General features: G+C 36.2%; 1 protein-coding gene and 1 pseudogene across 1 annotated transcript in view; both read right to left on the bottom strand.

Moving 5' to 3' along the window:
• The window catches only part of GBE1 (1,4-alpha-glucan branching enzyme 1), a 298,444-nt gene that overhangs the window by 105,140 nt on the left and 175,202 nt on the right, over nt 1-18,102 (bottom strand). The gene's annotated exons all lie outside the window — the stretch shown is intronic.
• Nucleotides 362-5,950, bottom strand: LOC136122582 (large ribosomal subunit protein uL18-like; annotated as a pseudogene).

The following is an 18,102-nucleotide window of genomic DNA, read 5'->3' as shown; positions in this document are numbered from 1 at the left end:
TCAAACTTACTGGAAATAACCATAAATTTAATTCAGGAAAGCTGTCAATCCATTTCTGACAGGCATAGCAAGAATACCTTTGTATTACATACTATCAGTTCTATAGTGTAATCTTTAACATGTGACCTCCTTTAAAAATCAATTCTAATACAGTCAACACAATCAGATTTTGTGGAAAGCTATTTATTAAATTAGCCGTCACATAAACGGCGGTGAGAGCATGAAAAAATAAGAGATGAACATTTTTTATATGATAATTTTGTGTGGTTGAACCTCTCATATAATACTCAGCTATTCACTTCTGAAATGTTTGAATCACATTTCTCCAGAATTTTTCTATTTTATTTATTTGTTTGTTTATTTATTTAGCTTGGTCAATAAGTTTATTATTGTCTTTATCTGAAAAACCTTCATAGAAAATTGTGGTTTGGTTTACCAGCTCCCAGCGGCTCACTCCTGAGCTCTGAGGAAGCTTGCCTTCTTCTGAGCTACTCCGTCTTTCTTCTGGGCATTTGACATTCTGAGATGGTTCTACTTCTTTTAACCTTCTTTCTTGGGCTTCTTCTCATAGACTGGATTCTCTCCTACAGCAGCATGAGCTTTCTTATAATCTCCTCCATCGTGTCTAGAGTCACATTGTTCTTTATGTATTTAGAGAATTATTTCCTGGAAGCATCTTCACCTTCTTCAGTCAGGTAACACAGACAATCTGCAAGGTTCTGACCCATGATGTGCTTCCAGTGTACTTCTGCAATGGATTCCTTTTGCATGGAGGTCACATGTTAATGGATTCCTTGCTTTCTGAATCATAACCAGAGTCTTTTGGTACTGTGAGGGACAGAGAAGCCTCCATTCACAGCTCCCTTCAGGTAGTATTTCAAGTAGTAGTTCCGGCAAGCCCTGCAGCCAAACAGCAGGTGAAGGCACCAGGTTGACCATCAGTGCTTTCTGCAATGTTTCCATGAGAGTTCATGAACATAAGCTGCACAAACTATCATATCTCCTTCTATATGGAATAAGCAATCTGACAAATGATATCTCTCTTGGTTATACGAACTATCATCCTATATTTGGGTTTCTTGTACTTATTTTTACCCTGGATTACCATGCATTTCTGAGCACAGTCATCAGCTTTAACCTCTCGTCTTCTTCCAAATTTCACTTGGTATCTCTTGAAGTAGGCCTTATTCTTGATAACTTTAATAACCCCATCCTGCAGAACAGAGACCTGTGCCCACCACTAGCTACAGACCTGCAGATCCAGCACCTCTGAGGGTGGCAGTGGGGTGAGAGTGGAGAAGTGGCCGCAGCCCGAACTCAGGCACAGTGATTAGCCAGAATTTTTCTCTTTAAAGAGAATACCTTTGGGATAATTTTCTTTCTAGCAAGATACATCTCTGGAAAATTCCCACTTCATGCTATAGTCTCTTTCCCAATTAAGGCTCACACTTTTCTTGAATCCTGTCCCAACTATTGCCCCCTTCAGCTGAGACTTTGCTCTTTCTATCAGTCTTAAGAAGCCATTCCTTTTTTCCCTTGCTCTGTGTGGCTCCGTAATTCCTAAACTAGCTCTCCATATGATCTCTTCTTCTCTTTCCCTTCTTTTTTCTTTTCTAACCTCTTTTTCTCTCTTCCTTTTCTCTCTTGTCAGCCTCTCTTCCTTTTAAATTGTCATTGATAAGGCAAAAGTGAAAGGCTATCAAAAAACTAGCTGTTGCTTGAAATCATTAAATAAATAAATATATTTACTAATTTTGAAAAAATAAAGAAAGCAAGTGCCTTGGTTTGATGCAATTTACGAGAAAATTGTCAGACTTCACTTAATGAACATCAAGGAAGCATTTGTAACACACACACACACACAAATAGCACTGAGTTAGGAGTCAAGAAAACTATTCCATCTGATGTTGTAAAAATCAGTATAAGCACATAACTTCTCTGAACCTGAGTGATAAGTTTTGACAAGAAGTTATTAGATTATTTGTTCTCCTTCTAACTTAGGATTTAATAAACCTTTTATTAAAGTGAAAGATTAATTCAAGATCAAAAATTTTCTGAGCTTCAGGATACAGAGTAAATAATTTGAATCATGCCACTATATGCTAACATAATCCAGACCTAAAGGTTTATTACATCAAATAATGTGTTTTAGGCAATAATAGAATTCTAGATGATAGGGGAAAATAAACACACACACTCAAAAACACAACCATTCAGCCTCCCCCCCCGAAAAAAAAAACAAATATAAGAACTATTACCCATTCCTCTCCTATCCAAACTCTACCTATTACTCAAGTCTCAGCATAAGCTTCACAGAATCTTCCTGACAATTCCTTAATTAGTGTAAAAGAAAATAGGAGATAAACTGGTTCATGTAACCAGTCTTCCCAACACAACAATAAATGTCTATGTGGTAGGAATCATGTCCTATACCTTTTTAAAATTAATTTTAAACAAATTGACCTGAACTGAATTAATAAGGTACATAGAAAGCTAAGAAACTCAAATAAAATCCAACATTAACTCTGAAGTAGTTAAAAAAACCCAAAAAACCTAGTATACATTACTTAGGAAACTGTGTTTTCAGAGTCATTGAAATAGGAAATGGAAATTAAGAACAAAACTCTTGACTACACTGGCATAAATGTAACTTAAATATACTTTTGTAGGTACTTCAGATACCTACAAAAGTGGCTATGTAATTAGTATGATGTAGGCATTTAGGAAGATATTTTCACGAAGAAAACTAAATAAGAAATTATTTACTTGGGATGCTCAAATAAGATTATCTTCTTCCTTTTTCCCCACAGTTTACAATCTTTGTTTAGGGGCCTTTTACAACATGTTTACCACTATGAAAAGTAAAATCATTAAACTCTTCACTAATCATATTTCCTTATTAATGCATGAATTTGTTTAAGTTTTAACACACATGGGCATTCATCTAAACATATACCCCAATTAAAAATATATATATATATATCCAGCCTCTAGTTAGAACAAATTCAGATTGGCCTCCACATATAGCCTACATTGGAATAAAAATGCTTATGATTAAATATTGAAAATTTCCCCAAATGTTAGATAAATCTCTGGTGACAACAATAAAAGAAAGAAACCACAAAAACATCAGTATCCTTAAGGAATCATCAGCTTCTTTTTGTTTGCTCCAGTTATAAATTTTGCATTTGCACATTGCTGCCTAGATTTTCAAAGGGTTCTGCAATGATTAATTTAACAATCTACCCATATTGCTGTAAAATAGCCAAGAACTTTTACATATGTATAATTTATAATATTCATATCAAGGACAGATTAGTGGGCAAAACAGAACCTCCAATAACCAGGACTGTTATTAATGCAGAAATGGGCAAGCATCACCAAAATATGACTACTCAAAGAACAGACTTCTCAAACTTAGGCAATTTTATCCCCAAGGATATACAAAAATACACACAAACAGTGGTGCATCTTCACAAGAGTCAATTTGACCTGATTACTGTGAAGTAAACAAAATGAATTTCTAAAAATTCTAGTAATTATAAATATATATTGAATGCTTATTAAATTCTGGACCTTGTACAAAGAGCTTTGTGTGAATTATTCCATGGAATTCCCACAATAACCCTCAGAAGTGTGCACTACGACAGGGATTGGCGAACTTGTTTTGTAAAGCGCCAAATATAAACATTTTACACTCTGTGGGCCACGCACAGTCTACGTCTCAATGATTCAGCTCTGCTGTTGTAGGTTGTAAGAGATCACAGACAATATGTAAAGGAGTAAGCATGACTGTAGTTCAATAAAACTTTATTAACAAAAACAGATAGCAGCCAGATGTGGCTCGCAGGCCATAGTTTGCTAACCCCTGCAATTAAAACTCACATTTTGGGCTTCCCTGGCGGAGCAGTGGTTGAGAGTCCACCTGTCAATGCAAGGGACACGGGTTCATACCCCGGTCCGGGAGGATCCCACATGCCATGGAGCGGCTGGGCCCATGAGCCATGGCTGCTGAGCCTGTGCTCAACGGGAGAGGCCACAACAGTGAGAGGCCTGCGTACCACAAAAAAAACCCAAAAAAACCCTCACATTTTACCAGTGTCCATATGTAACTTTCACGGGGCCACACAGCTGGCCAGTGCTGAAGTCAGAATTTGAACTCAGGTTTCTTATTGCAGAATCAAAGTAGCTTGCTACTATGCACATCTACCTCTTGACAGCAACTTAAAGAGCTAACTGTAGTAAAATGAACACAAATATATTCTGAAGTAAAAGGCAAACTGACAAATTTGTAAAAGATAAAACAATAGATTAGAAGAAACTTCACATCTGCAATGGATGCAGGTCCTGGGGAATAAAAGCTTAGGCTCCTCAGAATATCAGATATCTGGCGAAAATTTTGAGGAGAATTTAGCCTATGCTTACAAAATTAACTTTTTCTTTTTTTAAACACATGGGCCTAGAGATTTATTTGGGGGAGGTTTTTTTTTTAAAGAAGATGTTGGGGGTAGGAGTTTATTAATTAATTAATTTATTTTTGCTGTGTTGGGTCTTTGTTTCTGTGTAAGGGCTTTCTCTAGTTGTGGCAAGCGGGGGCCACTCTTCATCGCAGTGCGTGGGCCTCTCACTATCGCGGCCTCTCTTGTTGCGGAGCACAGGCTCCAGACGTGCAGGCTCAGTAGTTGTGGCTCACAGGCCTAGTTGCCCCGCGGCATGTGGGATCCTCCCAGACCAGGGCTCGAACCCGTGTCCCCTGCAATGGCAGGCAGATTCTCAACCACTGCGCCACCAGGCAAGCCCCAAAATTAACTTTTTTAAAAGGTCCCAAAATTATCTTAAATTTCCATGGTTTCAGAATTCTTTTTCATATATAAAGACATAGGATGAATTGTCAAAGTCACCCGCCCAGAGTTTTATATATATAGTTATCAATGCCCAGGCATTTTGTATATGTACAGCGTGCCGTCGGGTTGAGATTAATGACCCACTTTCAGGTCAAAATCCTGCCCAGTCAGAGTGACCTGGACCTATTAAATAAGTCCCATCTCACCTGGGATAAAATCCACTCTATAGTCCTGGCTACAAGGTCTGATACAATCAAGCACCAGTCTAATACTGTGACTTCCTCCCTTCCACTAAGTGCCAGCTACAGTGGCCTTCTTTCTGTTCCTCAAGCACAATCAAGCTCATCTTAACCATATGGACTTCGCATCTCTGCCTGGAATTCTCTGCCCGAGTTGAACCCAAGCTCAAATGTCAAGCAGATTTTAATCAAATATGACCTCTGAGAGGCTTTCTCTGGACACCCAGGGATCATATATAAGAAACTATGTCTTAAGCAAGGAATGTTATAGTCATGTTCATCTATGATTAGTTTTATGTTAGCCCCTCAAGTCCCTTGGAACTAAGTCTACTACTTTTTCCAAAATCAGTTTTTGTTGCTGAAAATCACTAATTTGGATACCTGCTGAATATCAGCAGGTCACTACTTATACAACCACCAATGGTTTTCTGGATCAGTGGTAAACTCTCCCATGCCAAACTATTTTTTTACAGTAAGAGGGAATCTGCAACCTAAACACTATGGTCTATTCCTCTATTATACAAAGATTGTGGGATATACCACATTAAAAACAAACAAAACAAAACAAAAAAAACCTTTGCACCGTATGAAAGGAAAGTAAGGAGAGACACTATCTAGTTAAATCCACTGTGCTTCTGCTGAAAACTGTTCTTGAGCGAGATTTTTATTTAAGAAATATAAATTCTACATGTTACTCTTTGATTAAATCAGGCATTTAGGAAAAAGCTGCTTATTTGGGCTATACCATCTTCTCCCTTTCAGAAAATCCCTCCCAAACTACATTTTCAATACCTTTTTCAACCTGCACTGAAGGCCACTGAATAGGTTTGAGACATTTGCTTTTTCATTGGCATGTAGAACTGTCATTGTGAACAGTTCCAACTACAATACTCAATGACGCCCAAACAATGTGCAACACGCGATAACTGTCAGAGTCATGATGTATCTGCTAACTCCTGAGGATGATTCCCTCTCCCCTTTGGCTGCTGGCAGTTTGCATTCTGGGGAGATAAAGAAAGAACAGGAAACTATCCTTTACTGAGAATAGATAATGGGTCAAATGCTTTATCCATATAGTCATGTTTAATTTTTTCTTTACACTTACACTAAGGGTTATCACCCTCTAATTACAGATGAGGAAACCGAAACAAGAGATTTTACATGATTCTTCCAAAATCACCTGAACAGATAAGTGAAGGATTGGGACACTGGTACAGATCCGTCTGACTTTCCCCCCATCCAAAACATCTCTCAAAGCCAAAAAAAACTTTAAAGTCAGATTTTATCCACAGACACAGCAAATGTACGGATGATTATAGCCCATATGTTTCCCTGCCTCTCAAATTATTTTCTAATTTTTGTTCTCTCCTCTTTTGTTTTGTTTTTGTTTTTTGCTTTCTCTTGTTATCACCCATATTATTGGTATATTAGCGAAGTTTATAAAATCTTGGATGTATCACAGGAAGTTCATGGAGCTTGCAGCAATGCACCACTTCCCTAGACATCTTAACTTGCCTTTTTCTAGAGCCCTCTTGCACACAGGTGGTTTGTTTTAATTTATCATTTACCATCACAATGTATTTCATTGTTGCTATTGTTGACTGCTAATGGTGAAACCGACTTTGGAAAGAATTATAATATTAGAATATTTTAAAGCAGATGTTGGAGACTGTAAATATGTAAATTGCTCACAACAGAGCCACAAATAGCTCAAATTTGGCATTCTGACTTGTCACTAACATAAATATGTGATTCAGATTCATTCACAGCCAGTTACATGAGGAGTAAATGAAGAAAAAAAGAGAAAAAAGGGTATAAAAATTTAATATAGATGTAAATGTGAGCAGAGAATGAAAGAGGCACATAAACAAGTAGAAAGGTCCAGAAAAATAATGGCTATACACAAAAATGAGTATTGCTCTGAAGTATAAATCCTTCTTATCATAATTTGCTGATTTTTTCCAACTATTATGACACGCCATGTTATATGTCTGACCCACCGGTTCAAAATGGCCTTCTCTTCACTACAGCAACAGCAGTACTAAGCCAGCAAGAGCAAACCTGTTCATGATCCTTCCACAGCTCTCCACCACCACTCAAGGATGCAACTCCTTGACCTTTGATATAGCAAGCTAATCAAAGAATAATTTCAAAGCTCCTTTGTTTCACAGATACTTGTTAGTCTTTGGCAATAGTTGATTTTATGAAAAGTGTGTCTCTTAAAGACGAAAGGGGACTATCTAGTTGAAGACAATTGCATTTTTGTGAATATTTGTCACGTTTACAGATAAAAGGCCTACACTTGTTTCTCGTAACTCATAAACACTTCATAAGGAAAGGCCTCTTTGAAGGTTTATGATCATATTACAGCAAGAGAGAAAATATAATTTTGATTAATCGGGGTGGCCTATATATTTCTACTGTGGCTTTTAAGATACAAAAGTTTAAAAGTGGCCCAGTAACCTCTGAAGCACTGTCATCACAATGGCTGGCTGAAGGAAAATACAATAGCTCTTTGAATCTCCAAGGTTTGTTGATAACACCTGTGATTGCAGGTGACTCTTCTAGAAAAGAAAAGCACCACCTTCCTCTTCAATTGTGACCACTGTGTTCCACAGTGGGTCAGAGGTGACCAGGGTGCTTTCAAATTCAGTTTTAGACTTCTGAAGAACTGGATTGTGAGCACTGACAAGTTCCCAATTTAGCCTGTTAGAAACATAAAAATGGTCTGCTTTCCCTCCTTTACCATATATTTTCATTCACTAAGTATAGCAGGAGATTTAATCTAGTGACTTTCGGAATCCAATTTAAATTTAAATGATAGATTGTAAGATTTTTGACTAGACATATATTGAGGCTTAAAAAATAGTAATCTTCACAATACACTCGAGGGAGAGTAAATGAGGTAAAACAAACAAAAAAAGGAAAAAAATATATCACTGAGTGATTTTTTTCCCCATTACCTTATATACACATTATTTACAAGTCTAAAAGACAGAATAGAACCAAATCTTAGTACGCTAGAAGTCTTTTGACACAATTGTACTTTTGAGTATAAAATAAATAGAAAATAACAAAGATACAATGCATGTCTATACTGGGCAATGGCTAAGAAATTTCTGACTAAAATATGATATAGTCAGAACCCATCGTTATATTACATTCAGAATTCCAAATATAAGAGGGGTATAGACAAATTCATGTTTGCTAATAAGTAAGACTTCAAAACCACGTAATGCAATAGGAAAAATAATTGGGGAGAAAATGGAAATACATACTCTGGAAATAGAAAGAGCTCCAGGTTATAATACTCAAAGGCACACTATTAGAAAAGTGATTGGATCTGTCTTCTGAGTGTCCATGGGTTACAAATTGATAGATTTTTAACTTAATGTAACAAAGGATTTTCTAATGGGGAAACCTGTCCAAATATGGAATGGGCTACCTCATGAGATGGGTTTCATACTACTGAAGATATCTAAGGGCAAGCAGAATCAGGGATGTTGAAGCAAAGATTAAAGATTAAACTATGTTACTGAGGTCACTTCAAACACTTGAGTCTATGAATTTTCTAGTAAGAGAATTGTCTACAATGAGAGAGAGCCCAGATTGATAAAAAGAGAAAAATAAATACCAACATACAAGTAACATTAGCTAATAGCAGAAATAAATGTAACTAACACATAGTTTATAAATGCTTCTTTGATGACGAGTTACAGAGTACAATCAAGGTGACAAGTTTGAATTGTCAAAAACAGGATGTACTGAAGAAATCTGAGAAAAATCTCAAGAAAAAAACATTGATCTGCATTGGGCTTAGTAAAAAACAAACATTATCACAAAGCTTAATAAAATGCATTCATCAGTACTAATCCAGCACTAATGGGAAGAAAGAAACACTAGTTGGTAAACCCAAGCTTTCCACTTATTACAGGGATAGTAACACCAGTCAGGCAGGAATGGTCCATAAGACATTTACTTTACCAAGATTACATATTGTCTAAGACCATGTAATGTTTATAGTGTTAACTCTATTCTCATTTAAAAATCCTTAAAATTACTTATTGGAATTCAAAAACTATTTGGTACAAAACAAAGGTGACTTCTTTACTGAACACAAGGATTCCAACTAACTTTTAAGGCATATACTCCATCTAACATTATTAGATCAGTTTTTTTTGTTGTTGTTAATATGAGTTTATCATGAGTGCGGCCCCTATAGCTCAATCTAAACTGGGGTGGGGGGGGAATTCTGAACTCTAAAGTTGAGTATCAGCTCTGAGTCACAGTGATTTTAATTGGCATTGATGTTCTAAGACTGCATGAGCAGCAGATGTCCTGATTTGGCTAAATCTAAACTTAAAAAAATCTATTTGAAAAGTTATTACCTATGTCAATATGCTTTTGAAAATGAAGCTTACTTTCAAATGCCCATGAGCAGTAATAGTTAAATAACTATTAACATTTTCATATGATTTCTTCAAGCCACTTTGTTTCTGATATAAAGAGGATTTTAAAAAATCTTAATTAAAACTTCTGATTTTGAGATAAATGTAGATTACCAAGCAGTTACATGACATAATACAGGCAGATCCTGTGTAGACTTTACCTGTTTACTCAAATGGTAACATTTGAAAAGCTATGGAACAATATCCCAGCCAAGGTACTGGCATTGATACAGTTAAGATACACAATGACATCACAGGCGGCTCTCCTGATTCCCTTTTATAATCACATCCACTTGCCTCCTGCCTTCCCACCACTATCCTTAACCCCTAGTTACCACTAATTTTTCTGTTTCTTTATTTTGTCACTACAAGAATAATACATAAAAGTAGTTGAATCATATGTATGTCCTCTTTTGAGACAGGCTTTTTCCTGTCAGCATAATCCTCTGAAAATTAATCCGAGTTGTTTTGTGGATCAATATTGTTACCTTTTATTGCTAAGTAGTAGTCCATGGTATGGGTGTACCACAATTTGTTTAACCATTCATCTATTGAAACATACCTGGCTTGCTTCAAGGTATTAGTTATGAATAAAGCTGCTACGAACATTCATGCAGATGTCTTTGTGTGTGGGGAGAAAAAGTTTTAATTTGGGGGGATAAATACCCAGAGTGTGACTGTTGGGTTGTATGGTAGTTTTACAACTACCTCATTGTTTCACAGAGTGAAACACTTTACATTCACAGACTGTAAAATTTTACATTCCCACCAGGAATGATCCAGTCTCCCTGAATCCTCACCAGCATTCAGTATAGTCACTGCATTTTATTAAAATAAATGAAATGGCTAAAGCCATTTCAACAGATGGGTGGTGATAATTCCTTGTAGTTTTAGTTTGCATTTCCTTAACTAACAATGTTGAATATATTTTCTTTCATCTGTTTATTAGGCATCTATATACACTGTTCATGTCTTCTGACCATTTTCTAACCGGGTTTTTGTTTTGTGTTTCTTTTTTTCCTTTTTTTTAATGTGGAGTTTTGAGACATCTTTATATACAGTTGAATTTGAACACAGGTATTTTTCAATAATAAATACCACAGTACTACACGTTCTGTGTTTGGTTGAATCTGCAGATACCAAGGAACCTTAGATACAGAGGGCAAACTATAAGTCAAATGCAGATTAACACCAGCGTTGTTCAAGGATCAACTGTATTCTAAACTTGAGACCTTTGTTGGATATGTGGTTTGCAAACATCTTCCTCCAGTCTGTAGCTTTTCTTTTCATCATCTTAACAGAGGCTTTATATCATAATTTTAATAAAGTTCAATTTGTAAATTTTTCCTTGTATTGATTGTGCTTTTGGTGTTGAGTTTAAGAACTCTTTGACTACTCCTACATTCTGAAATTTTTTCTAAAAGTTTTCCAGTTTTACATTTTATATGTTAGTTCATGATCTATTTTAAATTTTATATAAGGTATAAAATTTAGTTTGAGGTTAATTTTTAGCCCATGGATGTCCAACTGCTCCAACATCATGAATTGAAAAGGAAATCCTTCCTCCTTTGAAATGTTTTTCTTCTTTTGTCAAAAATTAGTTGGGCATATTTGTGTAGGCCTATTTCTAGGTTCTCTATTCTGTTACATCAATTTGTATCTATCCCTCCACTGATACAACATAGTCTTGATTAATGCAGCTATATAATGTCTTAAACTCAGGAAATCTGATTCCTACCACTTTCTCTTTTACAAGATTGTTTTAGCTATTTAAAACAATTGCTTTGCCTTTCCATATAATTTTAGAACAATCTTCTCTACGTCTTAAAAAAAAAACTTGCTGGAATTTTAATAGGAATTGTCTTAAACTGCTTTTTATTTGGGAGAAATGACATCTTCACTATGTTGAGTCTTCTAATCTGTGAGCACAGTATGCATCTTCATTTATTTAGATTTTCTCACCTCTTTCACCGGTGTTTTATAGTTTTCAGCATACAGTCCTGTTTAAATTTTATTATATTTATAAATAAATATTTCTTTTGAGAGAGAAAAAAGGGAGGGAAGAAGGGAGAGAGGAAGAGAAGAAGGGAGGAAGGGAGGGAGGGAAGAAGGGGGCACAATTAAAAATGACATATTTTAAAAAAAATTTTATGGTCCCATGTTCATTGCTAGCACATAGAAATATAATTGATTTTTGTATATGTTTCTTGCATCTTGCAATCTTGCTAAACTTACTTCTTAGACCTTGTTTTTTGATTGTTTGGATTCCTTGGAATTTTCTACATAGATCATCATATTATCCATAAATAGGGACAATTTTATTTCTTCTATTCCAGTCTTATGTCCTTTCTTTCCCTTCTTTTGCTTTATTTCATTAGCTAGAACTTTCAACACTATGTTAAATAGGAATGGTGAGAGCACACACATTTGCCTTGTTCTCAAACTTAGGGGGAAAGCATTTAGTTTCTGGCCATTAAGTACATTATTAGATGTAGGGGTTTTTTTTGTTTTGTTTTGTTTTGTTTTGTGGTACGCGGGCCTCTCACTGTTGTGGTCTCTCCCATTGCGGAGTACAGGCTCTGGATGCACAGGCTCAGCGGCCATGGCTCACGGGCCCAGCCGCACTGCGGCATGTGGGATCTTCCCGGACCAGGGCACGAACCCGTGTCCCCTGCATCGGCAGGCGGACTCTCAACCACTGCGCCACCAGGGAAGCCCTCCCTTAGCTATTCTTTGAGGATAGGTCTGCTGGCCACAAATTCTCTTCGTTATCTTTCATTTGAGAATGTCTTAATTTACCTGTCATTCCTGAAGGATATTTTTGCTGGTTTCTAGTTAATAACTTGCAATAAATATCTTTAAGCACATAGTATTTTCTTTTTAATACATAGTAGGCTTATAGCCTTAGAATAAAGTACCTTAAGTGAAATAACTCAATGATCATGCTATAGCATTTTTTAACATAAATGCTGACAAACTGTTTTCCAAAAGGACTGCAGAAAATTATACACCAAGAAAAATAGTGCATAGAAGTGATCCCTACTCTTAGAGAGAGGATGGACTACTAAGACCCTTCCAACTTCATGATTCCAACTGATACCATTGACGAGGCTCATTTATCATGGTAATTTTTAGACATGACTGTATTAGTCAGGGTTCTCCAACGAAACAGAGTGAACAGGATGTATACATATATGAGACGACTTCTTATAGAGATCAGTTCAAACAGTTATAGAGGCAGAGAAGTCCCACAATCTAGCTTTCTGCCTGCTGGAGAATCAGGAAAGCCGGGGATATAATTCAGTTCAAGGTTAGCCGATGATGTAACTCCCTGTAGGAGGCCTAAGGCCTAAGAACCAGGGTGTCACTGGTATAAGCCTCAGAGTTGGAAGGGCCAAGAACCAGAAGCTCCAATGTTCAAAGACAGAAAAAGATGAACTTCCCAGCTCAAGAAGGGAGAGAGAGAAAGAGGAAATTCACCAGTCCTTCACCTTTTTGTTCCATCGGGGTCAACAAACTGGATGGGGCCTGGCCACATTGGTGAGGGTGGTCTCTTTATTCAGTCACTGAATCAAATGCTAAATCTCTTCCAGAAACACCTCCACAGACTTACCCAGAAATAAATGTTTACCAGCTATTTGGCATCCCTTAGCCCAGTCAAGCTGACACAAAAAATTAACCATCACAACAAGGAAGAATCAACTTTGAAGAGCAGTGAGAAGTTTCTTTTGCCTTTGACATTCTCAATCAATACTTGTTTATTCCCACACCAGTTCACCTTGGCATTTTTGCTTCACTTCTCTTCCTCAGGTCAGAAACTTCATTGATGATGCATATCCTACACTGAACTTTCTTTTCTATAAAGAGCTTAGGGATGAGTTTAGGCAACACTACACTTTACAACTGTCCTTGAGAAAGTAGAACTACTGACTTGTATAGTTAGTTGAAAAGCTATGACTAGACCCAGAGATACTGGTGTTCTATTAATGATTTTTACCTTTAAATAAATGGACTCATCAGGCACTTTGGGGGGCTGAAAAACTTCTACACGCCTAGAAACACCTTAACTAGTGTACTCTTGGAAATCTCTGAACTTGTATATGAGATACTTTTGAAAAGATTACCCTTTAAATTATGTCAAAATAATGAGAATATACAGAAAATAATTTTATTTATCATTTTGTCATAAATTGCAAGGAAAATATAATTTTCATCCATTTAGTTTTCAAAAGAGATCACAAGTAGTAAAATCATTAATAATCATAATTTACACATTGGTCTCTGCCCTATAAAAAGAAGCAGAAATAACCATATTATGCAGATGTTCAGGAGCATGGCTGAACTAGACCTGTAAAATTGATTCTATAGAAAATATATCCTTCACATTATCCATAACTATATGAATTTGACTCAAGTTTATTGTGCAAATATATCTATACATACATTCATATTTTAAAAGTCTATCATTTTTCCATATAAATTTACAAAGACCACAGTGGTTTTATGGTCTTCTATATTTGCCCATACTGAAATCAGAATAAAGAGAAACCTATATCTGACATACATTAAATGTATGTTATTATGCTAATTAAATAAAATTGACAGATTGCTTATTTCTGTACTTAAGTGCATATTTCTGTATTTTTTATATTTATATAAAATTATTTATAAATCAAAATAATCGTAGTAGTTAATTATATGCCATGATAGATATATGATAGATAATGGGATGGCAGATTGGAACTTATAAGTTATTTAACACAACACATTTCATGGGGGGTGGGTAAGATAAGTATTTGATAAAATTGTGACTTTGTGAGGAATGGAGGAAAATTATAAAGCTAATAATTATATATATAACTGTTTGAAAATTATCCTCTAGGTTAGAGACATCCACATTTAAAAATTCTTTAGGGAGTTAATTAAAATAGAAAAAGTCATCACTTCTCAAAAATATGACCAAGAGATTTAATTTTGGCTTTGCATGCTTATTTTGACATTTTTAAATGCATTTTAATATGAGGAAACAAAACATCATTTTCTACTTAAAGTTTTTCTTTTTGCTGTTTTTCAGAGGTCTCAGAGTAAAACCTTTTCATAATAAGTAAAACAGCATAATATTAAAATGTCCTCACCATTAAGACATATGCAAATTTATAAAATGAAGTATCTCCCTACTTAGGAAGAACTGGATTTTGTGTCAGTTGGTATATCAGAAAATAGATCATGATTTCCTACTAAAAATACTGCTTTAACAAATTACTTAGGGCACAAATAAAATTAAAACTGAATGATATAAAACATATCAATTTAAAAGGCTTTACTATGTGGCAGCATGGGAAGTTAAAAATATTTTTGAAATAGAAATAATTTTTAACATCAAAAGCCAAAGGAAATGGCAGAACATTCTGCATGAAAATATCTCATGAAATGTACAGAATATTCTCTCAGGATAAACATTTTTGTTTTAGGTACAATTCTAATAGATAATAAGCATTAATTAGAGAGCAAACACATGCTGTTGAAGTAAAATCAAAAGGCAGGTCACTGAAATGACATGTTGTCTAGTAGGAAAGACTAACATGGGGGATTTTTTCAATGTAATATATATATATATATATATATATACATACACACACACATATATACACATACATACATTATTAGACCTATTTAAATGCAGTATTTAAGTAAGAAGGGGAAGTCCAGCTTAAGTCTATTGGAATGAGACAGGCAAGAAGACATTTAAAGCAGCAGGGACAAGGATGGAGATGGTAGAGTTTTTATGAAGGTTTCCTACAAGAGGAGATAGATATTTGGTCTTGAAATATAAGATAGTGTATAAAGCAAAGTAGAGGAGGGAAGGCATTCCAAAGGAGAAAGAATGGCATGGGTAAAGACACAGAGACTTGGTATGCGTGAGAAACTCTACACTGTAGAATTTAGAGAAGTAGAAAGTGATCAGATACTTGAGCTCCTAGTTTGCCAAGAACTTGGAAGTTATCCTTAAGACCAATTACTTTGAAAATATGATTCTTGTTCCCACAGAGCTTCAGTGAAGATGCCTCAGCGCTGAGTGGATAGCACACATGGGATTGCTAGAGGCAGCTGGGAAACCCCCTACCCTGGTGCCTCAAGGCAGAGAAAGGATTAACCCACTGTGACTATTGCCTATTGTTCTTTAAGTCTGTGTGCTTTCTCCCAGAAATTGGCTAAGGGTATACAATGAAGGAGAAGTGCAGCCACATCCCTGTTTCAAGTACTTTTTAAAAATAATGCCATCTCTTTTAATATGTATGTTTCTTAAAATTTAGAATTGGATTTTTTGTATATCAAAAAGTTGTAACTCAGTGTATTCATGGACCCATAGTTTCATCCCTGGGGAAAACATACAAGGAGTAAGGCTTGTATGTTGTGACTGTTGTGACTACCCCACCCACCATCCCAAAAGCAAGTGCACATGCACATATTTTTACAACCACTAGACATTCCCTGAGATAGCTGAAAACTGGATAGTATACCCTTGTGCTGCCTACTGCGAATTGCAATTCTAACTAGCTAGTGCACAATGGCATTTTTTGGGCTCAAGGCCTTTCAGGCAATCAAGGAACCCACCTTCAGTCAGTGGACTAGGAACAGTAAGGATAATCTCTGAGAAATATTTGGGACCATATTTGAGATGGCATAACTGACTCGTGAAACCCTGTTTTATGTCCTTTGCTCTCATATTTCTATCTCACATGATCAAGAAAGTTATCAATCTATGACATAGTCTATAAGGAGGAGGCAGCCTTAAGTGTGAGTAACTCTACAATAGACATTGGATCTCCATTGTCACCAGAGCCATTAGCATTCATCTGTTTAGAAAACAACTGTCATAGGCTATAGTTTACCACAAAATGATTTACACTTGTCAGCCACACACAAAATTTACATTTGAGAAAGCTTACTCCAGCAATACTATGAAGAATATATTTGGTGATGAGTTGAGTATATTTGAATCAATTGTCACGCAAGCTTACTTAGCTTATAATTAATTATACCTCCTGCTGTGACTAGTTACTATTTAACAGATTTGACCTGGAAAACTGTGATTCTTTAAACTGACTATTTTTGTTGTTGTCAACTTTCTGGAAATGTTAACTATATGAAAATTCAAGGAAAATGGAGGTAGAAAAATTGTCATTCAAGCATTTATTGATTGCCCTTCTCCAGCCTTTAAAACAGCTTCCAGTGGAATTTAAGGGAAGTCTCGTAGTCCTAGCAGAACTTAGTCAAATCCAGCTTTCTGCTTGGTCCACAGGCAGGTGGGCCCACAAAATCACTCAGGAATCCCATCATATTTCCTTATCGATGAAACAACTCTCCCACCCTCTCAGATGACAATTCTACACCTCCTCTCATCTGGAATTTCCAACACCTCTCTCTTAACTTTTGACCTTCAGTTGACTGCCTTGACTTTAAAAATAAATGAAAAAATAGAAGCATTTACAGAACATCATCAACACTCAATCAAATCTACCACCCTCTCTGCTTAAAACTCATATATCTGTCTCCTTATTATATCAGATAATTGTCCCTGAACTTTTCCAAGACCAACCCTCCATTTGTACCCTAAATCCCATCTTCTCTTCCCTTCTCAAAGATTTGTATCTACAGTTATCCATTCTCTACTGACTCAGCAATTTTCCCTTCTCTATTGGTTCAACCCTATCAGCTGAAACACCTCCTACTTTAAAAGAAACTTTCTGACTTACAACTCTCTATTTTAGCTACCAACTCACTTTTCTACTCCCCTTTAAAGAATATCCCCTCATAAAAGTTATCGTTACACATGCTGCCTTCACTTTCTCTCTTCGCATTCATTTTTTTTTTTTAATAAATTTATTTATTTATTTATTTTTGGCTGCGTTGGGTCTTCATTGCTGCACATGGGCTTTCTCTAGTTGCGGTGAGCAGGGGCTACTCTTCATTGTGGTGCACATGCTTCTCACTGCAGTGGCTTGTCTTGTTGCAGAGCACAGGCTCTACGCACGCGGGCTTCAGTAGTTGTGGCACATAAGCTTAGTTGCTCCACGGCATGTGGGATCTTCCTGGACCAGGGATCGAACCCGTGTCTCCTGCATTGGCAGGCAGATTCTTAACCACTGCGCCACCAGGGAAGCCCCGCATTCATTTTTAACCCATCAAAAAGATAATTTCAGCCCAACCATTCCAACAAAACCCTTTTTAGTCCAAATAAATGACCATCAGGCCAAATCAATGTCTAATTCTCAATCCTCATCTAACTTAAGCCCAACAGATGCAGCTGACATGGTTGAGACCTCCCTCCCTGTCCTTCTATTTCACCTACAGATCTTCTTCCTGACCTCTTCATGTGAGAGTAACTCAGAGATCAGCAGTCAGACCATATCTCTCCTCATCCTCACTTTTCAAGTAATCTAATTCAATCTCATAGCTTGAAATACCTTCTATAAACAGATGACTTCTGATTTCAATTTGCCAGCCCTATCCTTTCCACTGAATTACAGGTTTCAGATATTTGACTGGCTACTCAAGATCTCCATTTAT

Source organism: Phocoena phocoena, chromosome 4 (genome assembly GCF_963924675.1).
Source record: "Phocoena phocoena chromosome 4, mPhoPho1.1, whole genome shotgun sequence".
Lineage (NCBI taxonomy): Eukaryota > Metazoa > Chordata > Mammalia > Artiodactyla > Phocoenidae > Phocoena > Phocoena phocoena.
Note: the sequence above shows the minus strand (reverse complement) of the source record. Positions and strands in the feature narration are given on the sequence as shown.